The following is a 16,996-nucleotide window of genomic DNA, read 5'->3' as shown; positions in this document are numbered from 1 at the left end:
TTTCCCCTTCAATGTGGAGGGGGAGTGGGAGTGCTAGAAAACAGATTTTTGGTAAGAGTGGTCCCCCTTCCTTAGACTGAAGGAGGAAGGGTGAGAAGAATCCCTTTTCATATCAGCATCCTCCCTCCTGGTACTCTGATAAGTCTTACCTTTTTGTCTAATGTATACTAAGGCTTTGAGAATCAAGTTCTTGATTCATATCAGATTTTTGGGTAAATGCTATGTTAAGATGAATTAAAGTAGAGTTAAGAGGCAGCCAAGTACAAAGTAATAAAGACTAGGTTGTGTGTCAGAAGGCTTGCATTTGAGATTTAGCTATAATTTTTAATAACTAATTTATGTGGAACATACCTAATCATGAGAATAAAAATATTTTTAATTAGTATTAATTGAGGATGAATAAAAAAAGTAGAGCATTATAAAACAGGAATAGAGGAGAGAGAGTAATGCCTGAAAGAAATTATTCTGGTGATAAATGTCACAAAACAATTTTCAAAATATTGCTTGGAAGCAAGTGAAGACCATGATTCAGGGTTGATGGAATGATGGTGATAAGAAGGGATAACTGTGAGAAAGTTATACAAGGTAAATCTTCCTTGAATTTTGTTTTCCCACTGAAGAATGATGAACTTGGACCGAGGAATGAGAGCCCACAACTTGTTACCAGGAAGTGGATACCAAAAGTAGAAGGAGAAAGAACCCAGTGGAGTTCTCATTTTTTTTTCATTTAGTAGATTCTAAATTTCCCCATCATTTTCCTCAAACCAGTCAGTCTTGATCTTTCTGAATGTTCTTTACTCAGATGAGTAAATGCAGTGCTATGCACTAAATCTCTAAAAGCTGCCCACTCCTTTCCTGCCCTACTGTTGAACACTAGGTGCTGGCTCAACTTTCCCTCCAAGTGAGCAGCAAGCTCTTTTTGCTCAGAGGAATACTCTGATCTGTTGATGTTGATTCTTTTGGTAGTCATTTTACTTTGATGCTGAGGCTTTTGTTGAATGTGAATATTTAGCTTGGAGAGGATAAGTCTGTGATCAGTCCAGCAATCTGCACCACAATTGCCTTCATCAGTCTCCCATCATGTCTCTCTCTTCATTGTCTATTTCAACACAGTCATTTTCTGGAAAAAGACTTCTTTCCTTCATCCTCCAAATTTAGACTTCCTTTATGCCAAGGAAGTATAAAAATATCACTGATAGTGAATTTACTTGACAGATCATAAAGCATTCTCCTCTAGTGGTCTCTATCTTTTTTACTATCAAAAGTGATTTTTTTAAAAACTTATTTTCAATTTAAGGAATAAAACATGCATTTCCATAATAAAATACAATAAAAATACTGATTTTACATGAAATTACAAATCTGCTATGCACAACTTGCTAGTCATTTCAAAATGCAAAAAAACTATCATGTATAAATCAAAGCAACATGGAACCGATGGCTACTTGTTCACTATGGGGACAGTTTTCAGAGAAGACATTTAGGTTGCTTGTGATGTAGAATTGTGAGAACTATTGACATCAGTCTTTTTAGATCTGGCTAGATTTCAGGTCTTCAAAACCTATGTCCTTTGTTGAGGGTCTCTATACAGCAGGTAGAAGTATTCTGGTTTCCCAGTCACCTAGTGCTAGGCTCACAAAATGCAATAAGGTTTTTTTTTTTCTGAAGCGAATAAAATTTTTCTCACAAGACAGGTGTTGGACTAGACCTCTAATTGAATAGAAAAAGAACTGAGCTACCTCCTGAAATGAGGCACAAAATGGCTTCAGTGTGGTTGACTGAATAGCTTCAATTCCCTATACTGCTTGCTATCCAAAAACACTTAGTTCCCTTAGTCTACGGGCAAGCAGTATACATTTGGACTTCATAATAGAGATATAGCTGGGTAAGTGTAATGTAATGCCAAAAGAAGGCAACTTCCCAGGTTCAAAATACCAGCATAGGTGCTCTCTATTTTATTCAGTGACAAACCAAGAACAGAGAAGATCAAAACATGACATCATTCAAAATACAGCATTTACTAAGTGTGATTAAATAATCTCCAAGTACTACCCCACCCCAGGACCTTCCAATCATTCAATCAATTACAAAGTCTCTGTTCTAAATACTTCTCCACCCCTAGGCTATACCTTAATTAAGTCCACCACAAAGCCCCTCTTCTCAAATGGAGATTAGTTTCCAAACATAGGTGAAATACCTTCATTTGTCAATCACAGAGCACAATAAGGTCAAAAGTTCCCCACCCCTGGATCACAATTGAATCTACCCCAGAGTTACATCAAGTTTAAACACAGCACTTAATACCCAAATGGAGGTCTTTTCTTCATCTTGACACGAGGCAAGTTCTCAGCAATCTTAGTTCCTGGGGAGACAAGGCTTAGCAAAGCCACAAGATACATTGCCAGTCCCTTCATGAATTTATCCTCTGTCTGTAGAACAGTCCTAGAACCCCTGAACACATTAGCAAAGCCCTCTCCCAGGATTTCTGTAAACATACAACAAGAAAATCCTTCTTCAGGGCTTCTGAACCAACAGAAAGGCTCCCAGACCCCTGCAACAACAGCACTGTCCCTCACCAGTGGACAGTATTCACTCTGTCTGCAGGACAGTCTCCAGACCCCTGCAACAACAGTACTGTCCCTCACCAGTGGACAGTATTCACTCTCTGTCTGCAGGACAGTCGCAGGCCTTCTTAGCGAACAGCCAGGTTCCAGAACTTCTTCAACAAAAGGACAGTCTTTCACCAGTGGACAAATCTGGCAAAATAACATCAAAACAGACAGACAAAGTACCAGCAAAACAGCCATGTCTCCTCAGTCCTTGGCAGCTCAGGGGGCAGGTCTCAAAAGTCCAGGGCAATTCAAAGCGGCCACCAGCAATTCTCTTAGTCTCTCTCTCTCCACGAGGTGCTGCTTCCAAAAAGATCTTCCGCCTCTCTCTAGTGTCTCTCCAAATCTACATCACCAGCTCCTCCCAGTTCAGGACTTTCTTTTCACATCAACAAGCCCATCCCACAGGTGGGATTAACAAACTCTGGGTTTTAACACAATCAATTTGAAAACCAAGCCAATACAGGGGAATCTTTAATTGCCATTACTATCACAGTAAGCACAAATGTTTTTGGTATTTCAGGCATCAGTCACATTCAAGGATGTGGCTGTGGAATTCACATGAGAGGAGTGGGTACAATTGAACCTGTCTCAGAAAAAGTTGTACAGGGATGTGATGTGGGACAACTATAGGAATTTGATGTCTTTGGGTAAGAACCCCTTTGAACTCTTGATATATGCTATGTTAACTTTCAAGATTTTAACAGTTATTCTTTGGCATATAAGAGTAAACTATTCCTAATGCTTATATAGCCAAGATAAATTACTTATGCTACCTATTTCCAGGAAGAAAGTTCTTTGCTTTGTATACCTGCAAATTGTTATTCTCCTTTCGAAATTACCTTTCTCTCTCTGTTGCTTCAAATCCAAGATTTTTTTAAAGCCCTATGTAGGTTTCAGCATACATAGTGTTCCCACTGTCTAAACATGGAAAATTGAACTATTTTCCCCTAAATCCTACTCAGTAATCTATTCTCCCACATAATAGAATGTCCTTTGGTGTTCCTTTCTACTGTGCTTAAGTCTTCCAAGCATGCCTACTTATTTGCCAAAGAGGGCTTAAATTAGTTTTGAATTCTTTTATTAAGTTTTGTGGTTCTTTTTTAAAAATGTAATTTCTCTTCCCCCCTGACACCTGAAATTAAGAAAAAAAACCTTCTCTCCTCTCCACCCAGCCTATTGAGGCCCACATGTTTGAATAATAAAAATTTCAGACAAAATCAGCCAACCCTGTGCCCTTGAATGTATAAGGTATATACATTGCCCTTATTGGTCCACCTTTCTCCTATGAGTTGGAAGTAATATTTCATCTATTTGCTCTATGATAGAACTCTGAACTGACTCCCTAGCACTTTTTCATTTTCAATCAACAGGATTTGCAGTTTCCACACCAGATGAGATATACCAGTTGGAAAGAAAGGGAACACCGTGGTGCCAGAAGCAGATATTCCCAGAAGCAGCTGTCCAGGTGACTGCATAAAAACCAAGTAGATGGGTCATTCCAAAATAGCAATCAGTTGTTCATTTGAGGTCACCTTTGAGTGATCATACTTTCAAATAAGATAAGTTGATTCTTGGTGAAAGAATAGTGAGACTGGCTTTCTCAAGTGAGAAAGCAAGAGAATAATACTAAAACTTTTCTGCAGCTCAGAACTTTGGGAAAGGTTGAAAAATGCAGGCTTAACCAGCTCCTTATTCTTCCTTTGAGAGAACAGAGTATTTATTGAAGATAAACCTCCTGAATATAATGAATGTGGAAAGACCTTTTGGAGCAAGGAGCAGCTTGCTGTGGGTCAGAATATTCATACTAGAGAGAAAACTTATGAATGTATTGAATGTGGAAAGTCCTTCAGATATAAGGTACAACTTGCAGTGCATCACAGAATTCATGCTGGAGAGAAACCTTATGAATGTAGAGAATGTGAAAAGGCCTTCCTGAGGAAGCAGTCTTACTATGCACTTGAGTATTCATACTGGAGACAAACCTTATGAATATAGTGAATGTGGAAAAGCCTTCAGGCACAAGACACACCTTACAATACGTCACAGAAGTCATACTAGAGAGAAACCTTATGAATGTAGTGAATGTGGAAAGGCCTTCACAAGAAAGCATTATTTTACTGTGCACTAGAGTATTCATACTCGAGAGAAACCTTATGAATGAAAAGGATGTGGAAAGGCCTTCGGGAGCAAGTCACATCTTACTGATCCTCAGAGAATTCATACTGGAGACATCCTTAATAAATGCAAGCAGTGTGGGAAGGCTTTTCTCTACAACTAAGATTTTATTTGACATGAAAAAATTCATACTGGGCTGGGGCGGCCAGGTAGCACAGCAAGTAAGAGCACCAGCTCCAGTGTTGGGATGACCTGGGGATCAAATCTGGGCTCAGATACTCAGCACCACACCCAGAAATAACTGGCCGTGTAACCTTGAGCAAGTTACTTAACCCCGATTGCTTTAAAAAAAGAAAAATTCATACTGGAGAGAAACTTTTCAAATGTAATGAATGTGGGAAAACCTTCAGAGTGAGGGTACAACTTACTCAATGCCAAAGAATTCATTCAGGCCAGAAACCTTAAGAATGTAATGCATGTAGGGAGGCCTTTAGATGGAGGACACTACTTTATGTCCAGCAGAGAACTCATCCTGGTAAGATTCCTCATAAACATTTGGAGTCACCTTAATTAAAACAAAGCATCACAAGGACCTGTGGCAGATATTGATGGAATGTGATTCTGTCCAGTGCTCTGAATGTCAAAGGGATGAAGTTCATTGAAGTGCAGGGAACAGAAGAATTAACCATGGTCTTCTTATTGTAGCCAAATGCCTTGTCATCTGATGTGTGACTAACATGAAAAGATAAATAAAGTTCAAATTATGGTTAAGGAATATAAGTAGTTTCTAATGAAGAAATTAAAGCAATCAGAATAATGAAAAGAGTTCTCTAAATCACTTGATTAGAGAAATGCAATGAAACAACTTTGAAGTAACATGTCACACTACCTCAGATTTGCCAACATGACAGAAAAGGGAAATGACATCCTAGAGGGGTTGTGCAAAAATAATACACAATTCAGAATTGTGATCCTACCATTCTGGAGAACAATTTGGAAGTATGCCCAAAGGCCTATAAAACTGTGCATACCCTTTGCCACAGCAATACCACTCTTAGGTCTGCCTCCCAAAGGGATCAAAGGGAAAGTAAAGGGACCTGTGTGTACAAAAATATACCTGGTCTTTTAGTTATAACAAAGAATTGGAAATTGAGGAGATGCCCATCAATTCCTGAATGGCTGAAGAAGTAGTTGTCTGTGATTGTGATGGAATATTATTGTGCTCTAAAAAACAAGAGAAATGTTTTTGGCACAATCTGGGAAAACCTACATGAATGGATGCAGTTAAGTAAGCAGAACCAGGAGGGCCTCATATACAGTAACAACAATATTTTAATGATGATCACAAGATCAGCTGTGAATGACTTAGTGACTCTGATGAAGAAAATGATCAGACAATTCCAGAGGACTCGTGATGAAAAATGCTGTCCACCTGAAGAGAGAGAACAGACAAACTTTGTGTAAATTGAAGTAAATTTTTTCAGTGTTCTTACTTTTTTATGACATGACTAATAAATCTTTTACATGATTTCATAATGTACAAATGATTACATTGCTTGTCTTTTCCATGGCTGAAGGAGAGAGAATTTGGAACTACTTTTTTAAAAGAATGTTTAAATAATATATTTTTTTAATGATGGGGAAAAGCATTTGAAGTCACCCAAGACATGAATGAATGATATTATTGTACTCTTGAGACTTGGGTCTTTCTGCAGCAGAGAGGAAAAGCCTAAGATTGCTGCCTGCCTCCCTGAACCTCAATAACGTATTGCCAGTTCTATCCAGATAGGTCCAAAGTCCAATGCAAGGCAATTTACGGAAGTCCAAGCTTGGGCTCTAGAGCATTGGAAGGTTTGGTGAGTGACCCATGTATACACCAGCCAGAAGTGGGCTTTGCAGCCACTCACCTAATCCTAGGACATAATCAGCTACTCTGTTCTGACTCAAAGAGTTGGGAACAGTTTATAAATAATCACTTACAAACCCATTGTTCCAGGGCACCCATTCGCTCAACCACAAGTGTCCCATCAAGCTCAGTATCTGGAACTATTACTACTCTCTTCCAGCTCCTGTACAAAGATTCTGAGGCCTCTTGGCCCTCCTGGTGGGCAGGCAATATGTAATCACAGTGTGGTGGGCTTTAACTGAGCGGGCAATGTTTTATCCTAGGTTCAGTCAGAAGGCTTTTTGTTCAGTTTTTCAGTTGTCTTACTCTGACCCCATTTGTGGTTTTCGTGGGAAAGATACTGGAGTGCTTTGCAGTTTCTTTCTCTAGCTCATTTTACAGATGAGGAAACTGAAAAAGTGTTAAGCGTCTTGGTAAGTTTCTGAGGCTAGATTTGGAACTCAGGAAGATGAGTTTTCCTGACTCCAGGTCCGGCATTCTTTCCATTGCACCACCCAGCTGCCCAGTCAGAAAGGTACTGAAGCCCTACAACAGAATAATATGGTTTGACCTGTGAGATTTTTCAATATCAGTTTGGCAATTGGATAGAGAATGTGTTTGAAAGGAGAAAGACTGCCTGTGTCTATGTTTTGTTCTGGACCTATGTTTTCATCCTCACGGGGAAGTCACAGTGTGGAGATGACCTACACGCCATTGAGATGAACAACTGCTCTGTAAATGATTGTCCTAGACGTAGGCAAACCATCAAACCATGATTCCAGAGGACTGAAGATAAGTAAGCTGCCCATCTCTTTCTGGAGAGGTGAGGATTTAAAGTACAGAATGAACCTTACATTATGGAGTGTGACCAATATGGAAATTTATTTTGCTGGACTATACACACACACACATACACATATATTACATGCTGTAATATATGTGTGTGTGTGTGTGTTATGAAGATTGTTCTTTTCTTGTCTTTTTTCTTCAATGAGAGAAGGCAAACTAGTTGCTAAAAATAAAAGTAATTTTTTAATTGAAAAAACCTCACCCTGGAAACATGTCTAGACATCATGAGATGAACATATGTAGACCACCATTACATAAGGGGCAGCTAGGTGGTATAGTGAATAGAGTGCCAGGAATGGAGTCAGGAAACTTTATCTTTCTTGTGGCCTCAGATCCTTAGTAGTTGTGTGATTCTGGCAAGTCGCTTCAACCTGTTTGTTTCTGTTTCCTTATCTGTAAAATCAGGGGATATCAAGAGAAGACTTGGCAATCCACTCCAGCATCTTTGTGAAGAAAACCACAAATGGGGTCACAAGGACTCAAACTTAACTGACAGAAATGACAGAACAGCAGCTATATATGTGTGTGTGTATACATGTATATGTACATATATGAGTGCATACAAATACATTTCTATGTGAACATTTTAGAAATTAGGAGTGTTTCATTCTTTGCCCTTGTCACCTTTCTTGAGCTCAGTTCACAGCACATAGTAGGTACTTAATAACAATTTCTGATCATTTGATTGGTTTGAAGGGCTAGCCCATGCAAGAAGGATTAGAATTCTGTATTTTGGCGGTACAATTAGGCATCATAGGTGCAATTGCAATGAAGCAAATTTAGATTTGAGTTAAGAACACTTACCAGGTAGACCTATCTGAAAGCAGAATTGGGCTTCCTGAAGAGGCAGTCGAGGCTCTGCCCTCTTTGGAGGCTGAATAGGCACATGTGATGGTATGTCATGGAGGAAATTCACTTTGAAATATAATTTGACGTGGATAGTCCACAAGGTGCTTTCTCTACCTCTCAAATAATGGGATTCTGTGAAGTCAGTTTCTGGTCAGCCACAGTTGGTGTTTTTTTTTTTTTAAATGCAGCTCTCCTTCCATTCCCCTTTTTCCATCTGTCCTAGGGAAAATTCAAGTGGCTTCCCCGGAACATCTGAAAACTGACCCATATAACCAGGGCAGTTAAGCACAATAGCAGAAGGTAAGAAGCAAAGACAGCATGCTTATAGCTCAGAATATGTCCAGCCACCATGAATCACAGTGTGTATCCTGAGTGGGGTACCTCCTTTCCTGAGTCCATGATGTGCTCAATAGTAGATTGAGATAAAATTATACAAAGAACCTGCAATAGTACTTCAGAACAGGTATGAGACCTTGTTCCCATAGGCAGATGGGCAGAGAATGTTGCACAAATGATTTATTGTGAAGAGAATGGGAGACAATTCTACACTGGCATTGTAAGGGAACTGGAGATAGTGGGAGAAGTATTTGTGCCCTACAGCTCCTGTGACACAGACCTGTTTTGAGGCACCACTCCCAATATTCATGTGGACTATTTTTGCCTGACCTGTGTAGAGGCTTCTGACTTCATTTTGGTCTGATCAACCATTGTTGGGCACAGTGACCATGACATAGTTATATCATTTTGGTCCTCTGAGCACAAAAAGACATCCACCACCACAATGATGCCATCTCTAGATTAAGGGGCTGTTATATTGGTATGTGGTATAATATGATGGTCTATGCTTAGTTTCTGCCCCATAATTTGCCAGTTTTCCCAGCAGTCTTTGCCAAATGGTGAGTTCTCATGCCAGAAGCTAGTCTTTGGGTTTACCATACAGTTCATTACTATAGTCAATGACTGCTGGGTCCTGTGTACTTAACCTGTTCCACCGAGTCTACCTTCCAAAACAAACCCAGAAACTGTACAAATACTATTATAAAACACTTTTCACAGAAATAAAGTCAGATCTACACAACTGTTCCCACTGGAACAGTATCCAGTGCTCAAAGTTAGGCCGAGCTAATGTAATAAAAATAACAATTCTCCCTAACTTAATTTACTTATTTGGTGCCATCACAATCAAACTACCAAAAAGTTATTTTATAGATCTAAAAAAAATGATAAAACTCATCTTGAAAAACAAAAGATTGAGAATCTCAAGGGAATTAATGGAAAATATTGCAAAGGAAGGTGGCCTAGCCCTACCACATCCAAATCTATGTCATAAAGCAGCAATCATCAAAACTCTTTGGTATTGGCTAAGAAACAGAGTGGTAGATTATTTGAAATAAGGTCAAAATGGGTATGTGATGTAGACATAAAGGCAGAGAGCACAAGCAACACAGTAGAGCAAGTAGTAGTTTCTCAGTCAGAAATGTGGATAAGGGAAGCATTTATGACCAAATAGGAGATAGAGAACATTATGAAATGCAAAATGGATAATTTTCATTCCCTCAACTTAAAAAGATTTTGTACAAACAAAGCCAATGAACCCAGATTAGAAGGAAAGCAGGAAGCTGGGAAACAATTTTTACTGCCAGTGTCTCTGATAATGGCCTCATTTCTAAAATATGGAGAGAAATGAGTCAAATTTATAAGAACATAAGTCATTCCCCAATTGATAAATGGTGAAAGGATATGAACAGACAGTTTTCAGAGGAAGAAATTAAAGCTACCTATGAAAATAGACACTATTGTTTATAAATATGCAAATTAAAACCAGTCTGAAGTAAAACCTCAGACCTATCAGACTGACTAATGTGGCAGAAAAGGAAAATGATAAATGTTAGAGATGTGGAAAAAACTTGTGAACTGATCTGGCCATAATGTTGAGCAATTTCAAATCATGCCCAAAGGCTTATAAAACTGCATGCTTTTTCATGCAGCAATAGGACTCCAAGGTCTGTATGGCAAAGATCATAAAAAGGGAAAAGGACCCTGTAATGCGAATGTAAATTTTAAAGATCTTCCCTGCCCCTAGGCTAAAGTGCACCAGAAGCCTGGGGAGGGAGGCTTGTTTTTCAGTAGATACTTTTTGATTGGCCAGTGGGTCAATAAGGTTGTTACATTCTCTGAGCCAGGAGAAGGCTATATAAGCCCTGATGTGTAGCTTTGTTTTGGGACTCACTTTGAGAAATGTTCTGTGATTTGATCTGAATTCTGGGAAGCCGTTGTTGAGAGTCCCCCGGCTTTGAAAAACCCAGAATGTGGAAACCCAGATGTGGACTGGGTATGGATGTAATGGTTGGACAGTTTGGAAATCTGTCTACTTGATGTTTCTGTCTTGATAATTATGCCTGTATACTTTGAGGTTCAGGGTGCTGACCTTTTCTCCTGAACAAGGTAAACGATATATGTCTGACTGATTAAAGTAAGCTTGTTAACCCATTTTGAGTTGCTTTCCTTTAACAAAGCAGATCCAAGAACCTGTGGTAGCTGCAAACCCTGAGGACGCTTGGGGTGCTTGCTGCTACAGACCCATATGTACAAAAATATTTATGGCAGCTCTTTTCGTGGTGGACAAAAATTGGAGATTGAAGGGATACCATCCACTGAGGGATGGCTGAAGAAGTTGTGGTATATAAATGTAAAATGGAATGCTATTGTGCTATAAGAAATGGTGAGTGTAACACTGATAGCACTAGCACACAGGATGACTACTAACACAGGTTCACTCTTGTTCTGGTCAGACAGGAAAGACACCTTGGAAGGGGTTAATAATCTTACTTTATCTAGTCTAATCTTCTCACAAGGATTGCTGATAAAGGGAGGACAATTCCTACAGCTTTCCCTAATCACTCTTCTTGCAAGGGCTGGAAAGAAGTGGGGGGGGGGGGGGAAACTACCCCAAATGTCTTGAATTGAATTGATCAATTGAATCAATTGAGATAGGCACAGCTTCTGTATACACACACACACACACACATATACATATACATATATATATGTATATATAACCCTTAAAATTATTCACAGCAGCAGTCCTCAGTTGTGTTGCCATGATTGGTGTCACACCCTCTTGCTTTATAGGGCAACAGCCAAAGAAGGCATATTGCCAGCAATAGCCTCATACTCATTCTAATGGTAATGGAAATTTGAAGATCTTCCCTACCCCTTGATAGGCCTAGGAGCATTTGAGGACCTCTCTTGATTTAAAAATATACTCTACCTTCTAATTAGCTGAATGTGGCCAAATGGAGCCTGTGGCAGGAAGATTTTATGGAAGGGTGGAACAGAGCCCACAGGAAGCAAGGAGTCAGAGCTAGAGAGATTGTGGTAGAGAGAGAACACCTAGGTAAAGAGTTAGATTTGTGAGGCAATATTGATGTTATATTAGTTTGTGGGAAGGCTATAAAGGATGCTGTGGCTCTCTGTGTTGTTATGGCTCATTAACTTTTTTACTGATCTTGGATTCAGTTTCCTGGTGTTGGGATTGGGTTTTCTGGTGTCTGAATAAATGTCTTAGTTCTGTCTTCTATATGGAGAATCTGTTATATTTTGCAATCGAGGACTATATGGTAATATTTATAGTCATAATCAGTGCTTTAAATATGGCATTGGCATTACATTTGGGGTCACAAACAGGATCACAAAATATCAAATCTTTAGGTAGAGGCAGAAGGGATTTACAAGAAGATGTGGCTATCCCGGGATGGGAGGATTTACCATATGCCTCCGTAGCAAGGGAGTCGTCTAAAAGTACATGGCTCTGTGAAAACTGGGAATGGAGGTTAGAACAGGGAGAACCTACAGATTTTGAAAGATATTTGCAAAGAATACCAATAAAACCAGGAAAGAACTGTAGAAGAGGCTAGGTTTTACTAACAAGTTACCATATTATATGTAAAAAGCAGAGAAAAGTCACTGGAAAATAAAGCTCACATGGAAATGGACTTAGCTGACTTGCATGAGAAAGTTTCTGTGTTACAGCATTTGGAATCTCCTTCAGGAGGGCAAGCTGGAGAGTCTCAGGCAATAGAAGAGAAGGTGTGTGCTTAGCTCTCAAAAAGAAGCCAAAAAAACCCCCTGCAAACAGAAGGTACGTGAAACTCTGGCACAGACTGAGCCTAATTATGGTGACATAATTAATCACTGCCAGAAATGGGTGGGAGGAAAATGAAACAATGTCAGATGAGGCTTCTCAGGCAGAAGTTTGCCCCATACTGAGACAAAAGCAAGAGAACCAGGGAAGCCACAGAGAGCTCAGAGAGATAATTGAGGATTACACTCAAGAGAAGGTTACTGATACATTAAGTCAATTCACCCAAAGAATGGGAGCATTGTTAGTGTCTTGGATGATGAGAATCAGTGATGAAGGGACTGGAGGGTATCCATAGATAGTGTGGATTGCTTGAAATTTATCATTATTAGTCAGAATCCTTTTCTACAGAAGATTTTAGGACAATGAGCTTTTAGAAGCAACGAAGACATATGCAATATGACCAGTCTTAGCTTTAGCAACAGATGGATGCGATAAAATGTATCCCACTGATGCTATGTGAGCAAGTGAAGAGAGACCGTGGTACTTGCTTAGGGACTGTATGAGAGAGTCACCTTGTGTTTAGCAGTTTTAGGGCTAAATAGGGTCTGGGCCCCTAGGGAAAGCTTTTAGCAGTGTTAGGGCTAAAAGAGTCACCAAGCTTAGTGGGAGATGAGGGACTAGAAACAATAAGATAAGGACCTGCTTTCAGGAGAACAGTCTGCAAGTTTTCATACACCTTACTTTCAGTTTTGCAGCCAAAGCACACAAAGTTATAAAAAAAAATTTCAAAGTATGGGACAGGTACAAAGTGGAAGCACAGACCATAAATATTATTTACAACTCTTAAAGAAAATAGTTAGAGAAAGAGGTCTGATAATCACTACAATTAATTACAAGAATTTCTGGAATGTGTAGAGTCACACTGCCCTTGGTTCCCTCAGGAAGACACAATTGACATTGAGAAATGGGAAAGTGTAAGACACCAGATGAATGAATGTTACAAAGAAGTAGGGCCAACAGCCTTCGTCTTGGCTGAATTCTCGGTATGGAATGTACTAAAAATTTGCCTGACCCCTCCCTAGAAGGTTCCTCATGCCATAAAAGTGCTTACAGTGGACACTACATCAGGGTCTGATGAGGAAGAGGAATTAGATAATATGATTACTGTAAAGCTGAGAATTATAGAAGAGGAAAAGAACCCATATCAGGAACCTATTAGACCTATGGCTCCCCTGCTGACATATAGGAATATGCAGAGAGAAAATTATAGAGGGAGTGCCAGAGAAAAGTCAATGATGGCTCCAAAAGTCACCAAAGCCCCAGCAGTAAGACAGATGTGGGCCTTTTAGAAGGCTCTAAAGGAGGGGGAGAAAAGAGGTGAGGATGTCACAGATCTCAAAACAATTGCCTAGTCAGATGTTTCCCCTTATTGAAGTAGGTGATCGCAATAATGCAGGACAAGTAATTAGGGAACACCAATCCTTTGATCTAAAATTGTTACAAGAACTTAAACAGGCAGCCACAGAGTACAGACAAAACAGTCCTTATGTGAAGACCCTGTTAGATTCCATATCTAATATGGCACTTAAAGCCTCTAGACTGGTACAGCCTAGCAAAAACATGCCTCAAGGCAGGAGATTATCTAGTATGGAAATCAGAATTCTTTGAGCAGTATCAAGAACAGGCAAAAAACAACAAAAGAACAGATATCCCTGTCTCTTTAGAGCAACTCACAGGTACAGGAGCATTTACAGAGCTACAACAACAGCTTACTTATCCCCTTGTAGCTTATGAGCAGATAACAAAATCAGCATGAGTCACATGGCTGAAATAACCAGGGAAACAGGATAGGAGGGCATCCTTTACAAAAACTGTCCAAAAACCACAGGAGACTTTTCCAGACTTCCTAGCCCACCTTACACAGGCACTCCAGAGAAGTATCTCTGATCCAACAACACAACAGATTCTTTTGCAGAAACTAGCCAGAGAAAAAGCTAATCAGGATTGTCAAAAAGCTTTAGCTGGAGGAAAACCAAATATGACAATTACAGAAATGATTCAAAGATGCCAAAGTGTAGGCACAACCAGTTTTCAGGCAGAAGTATTAGCTGCCACACTTCAACTGCATGAAAAAGATAAGACTATGAGGTGTTATAATTGTGGGAAATTAGGACATCTGAAGAGGGACTGTCAGGCCCCCCGATCTTTCACACAGACCTCCATGGCCGATAGCCCCACAACACACTGTACTCGATGTAACAGGGGATACTATTGGGCAGCACAGTGCAGGGCTAGGAGAGATATCAATAGGCAGCCTTTAAACTCAGCCTGGGGCTCACTCCAGCCCTGGCAAACAATAGGAGCTGCACTTTCCCTGATTCAGCCAGTGCCTGCTCCTTAGAACGACACACAACAATAAAAGATCTTGTACACGCTACACTAGGGAGTGCAGGACTTGATCTGTCGGCACCAACATCTCATCTTATAGATCATACACAAGGAATTCTCCCCATTCCTACTGGGGCCTATGGACCACTGTCACCTGGAGTAGTAGGGATTATACGAGGAAGAAGTTCACAGTCTCTCCACGGACTCTTAGCTGTCCCCGAAGTAATAGATTCAGATTACACTGGACAGATTGAGGTGTTAGTCCAGATATATCCCCATAAGTCATTTTTAATAGGAGCAGGGGAGAGGATAGCACAATTAGTGCTTATGGAATATAAGAGTACAGGAAAAACAGAAGACAAAACTCGAGGAGCACAAGGGTTTGGAAGTACAGGACTATTCTGGCAGAGGCAGATCACAGATGCTAGACTCACATTACAGATTAAAATCCAAGGGAGAGATTTTGAGGGGCTGATAGGTACCAGAGCTGATAAATTGGTTATAAGTTATAGAAAATGGCCACCCAAGTGGCCTGTGGATCAGGGAAATGTTATGTTGCAGGGAATTGGACAATTTACAAGACCTGCCCAGAGTGCCCAGGGGCTAGAATGGGAAGTGGAGGACAAAAAGGGAGTTTTCAAGCCATATGTCTTGCCACATGTACCTTATAGTTTGTGGGGAAGGGATCTCCTAAAACATATGAATGTCACCATAGCTAGCAAACAGGATTTTTGCTAGGGGCCACTGTAGAAGTAAAGAGGGTACAAGTCCCAAAAATATCTTGGGTAGAAGGACCACCTGTGTGGTTAGAACAGTGGCCTCTTAGTGAAGAAAAAATAAAAGCCCTTCACAGGATAGTGCAAGAACAAATCAGAGCAGGACACATGGGATTCACCAGTATTTGTAATAAGAAAAAAAATCGGGGAAATGGAGGATGTTAAGTGACCTTTGGCAGGTCAATGAGCACGTGGAGACTATGAGAATGTTACAACCTGGACTCCGTCTCCTAATGCAAACCCAGCAGAATGATCATTATGGGTCATAGATTTAAAAGACTGTTTTGATACTATACCCCTCTAGAAGGAGGATTGCAAATAGTTTGCATTCTCACTTCCAGCAGCAAATCTCTGAGTCTTATGCTAGATATCAGTGGAAAGTACTACCACTAGGGATGAAGAATAGCCCCATCATGTGTCAATATTATGTAGTTCAAGCTATAGCTCCAGTCAGGAAAAAATACCTTGAAACATGGATGACCTCTTCTGTGTGCAGCTCCAAAAGGAAGTACTTGGTGACATCATGGTGCAAACAAGAGAAGAACTACAAAGGCATGGCTTAAAAAAAGTCCAGGAAGTGCCATCTTTTTCCTATTTAGGACAGATTGTAGGAGAACAAAGTGTAAGGCCTCAGAGAATAGTCATTAGGACAGATCAGCTAAACACTTTAAATGATTTTCAAAACCTCATGGGGAAATATATTGGATCAGGCCATATCTAAAAATAGGTACTCATAAATTAAAAGATTTATACAAAATTTTGGGAGGGGATTTCAATCCAAATTCACCTAGATATTTAACACCCAGAGCTAGACAGCAGTTAACTCGTGTTGAAAATGCCATAAAAAAGGCAATGACAAACAGGATAGATATAGAGAAAGAAATAGAGATCACGATAGTGCTTGATACACCCAGCATTCCTTTTGGGTATATACACCAAAGGGAAAAGGTCTTAGAATGGATATTTATTACAGCCCAGCCCACCTTTAGCCTCCATACAGACCTTAAAATGGTGGCTGACGTAGCAAAGAAAACTTTAAAAAGAGTAATCCAGACGACAGGAAAAACATCCCCAAAAGCGACATCAGCCTTATACAGAAAAGCAGGTTGAAGAACTAGTATCTTATGACGCTTCACGGTCAGTCCTGGTTACCATTTTTCAAGGGACCATGGAGAATGTGTACTCCTGCTCCAACTTGCAATTTGTGAGGAGGCACAAATGGATTGAAAATAAAGTAGTAAGTAGAGAACCTTTGTTTGATGCAAAAAAAAAAGTGCATTTACTGATGCTACAGTCAACCACAGAGCTGCTATCTTTATTCCCCCAGAGGAAAGATACATTATTCAAACACAGCAGAATGAGCTTTATGTGCTTATTCACCTTCTCCACTCTTACCCAGCCAATCAATAATATCTTCAGACAGCCAATATGCAGTTCA

General features: G+C 39.9%; 1 long non-coding RNA gene across 3 annotated transcripts in view; it reads right to left on the bottom strand.

Annotated features, from left to right (window-relative positions):
* Positions 1 to 6,041: 6,041 nt before the first annotated feature.
* The window catches only part of LOC138167789 (uncharacterized), a 53,254-nt gene continuing 42,299 nt past the window's right edge, over positions 6,042 to 16,996 (bottom strand). For 2 of the 3 annotated variants that reach the window (XR_011169966.1, XR_011169964.1), the window contains exons 2-4: positions 16,023 to 16,149; positions 8,266 to 8,569; positions 6,042 to 6,159 (exon numbers count right to left, since the gene is read on the bottom strand). This is a non-coding gene — a long non-coding RNA (uncharacterized lncRNA). The remainder of the gene's footprint in view (positions 6,160 to 8,265; positions 8,570 to 16,022; positions 16,150 to 16,996) is intronic. The other variant, XR_011169965.1, reaches the window with a different exon arrangement.

Source organism: Petaurus breviceps, unplaced genomic scaffold, assembly GCF_028583685.1.
Source record: "Petaurus breviceps papuanus isolate PSGF00001 unplaced genomic scaffold, PetGlider_PUasm1.0 305, whole genome shotgun sequence".
Classification (NCBI taxonomy): domain Eukaryota; kingdom Metazoa; phylum Chordata; class Mammalia; order Diprotodontia; family Petauridae; genus Petaurus; species Petaurus breviceps.
The sequence above is the reverse complement of the archived record's forward strand: the minus strand, read 5'-3'. Positions and strand labels throughout refer to the sequence as shown.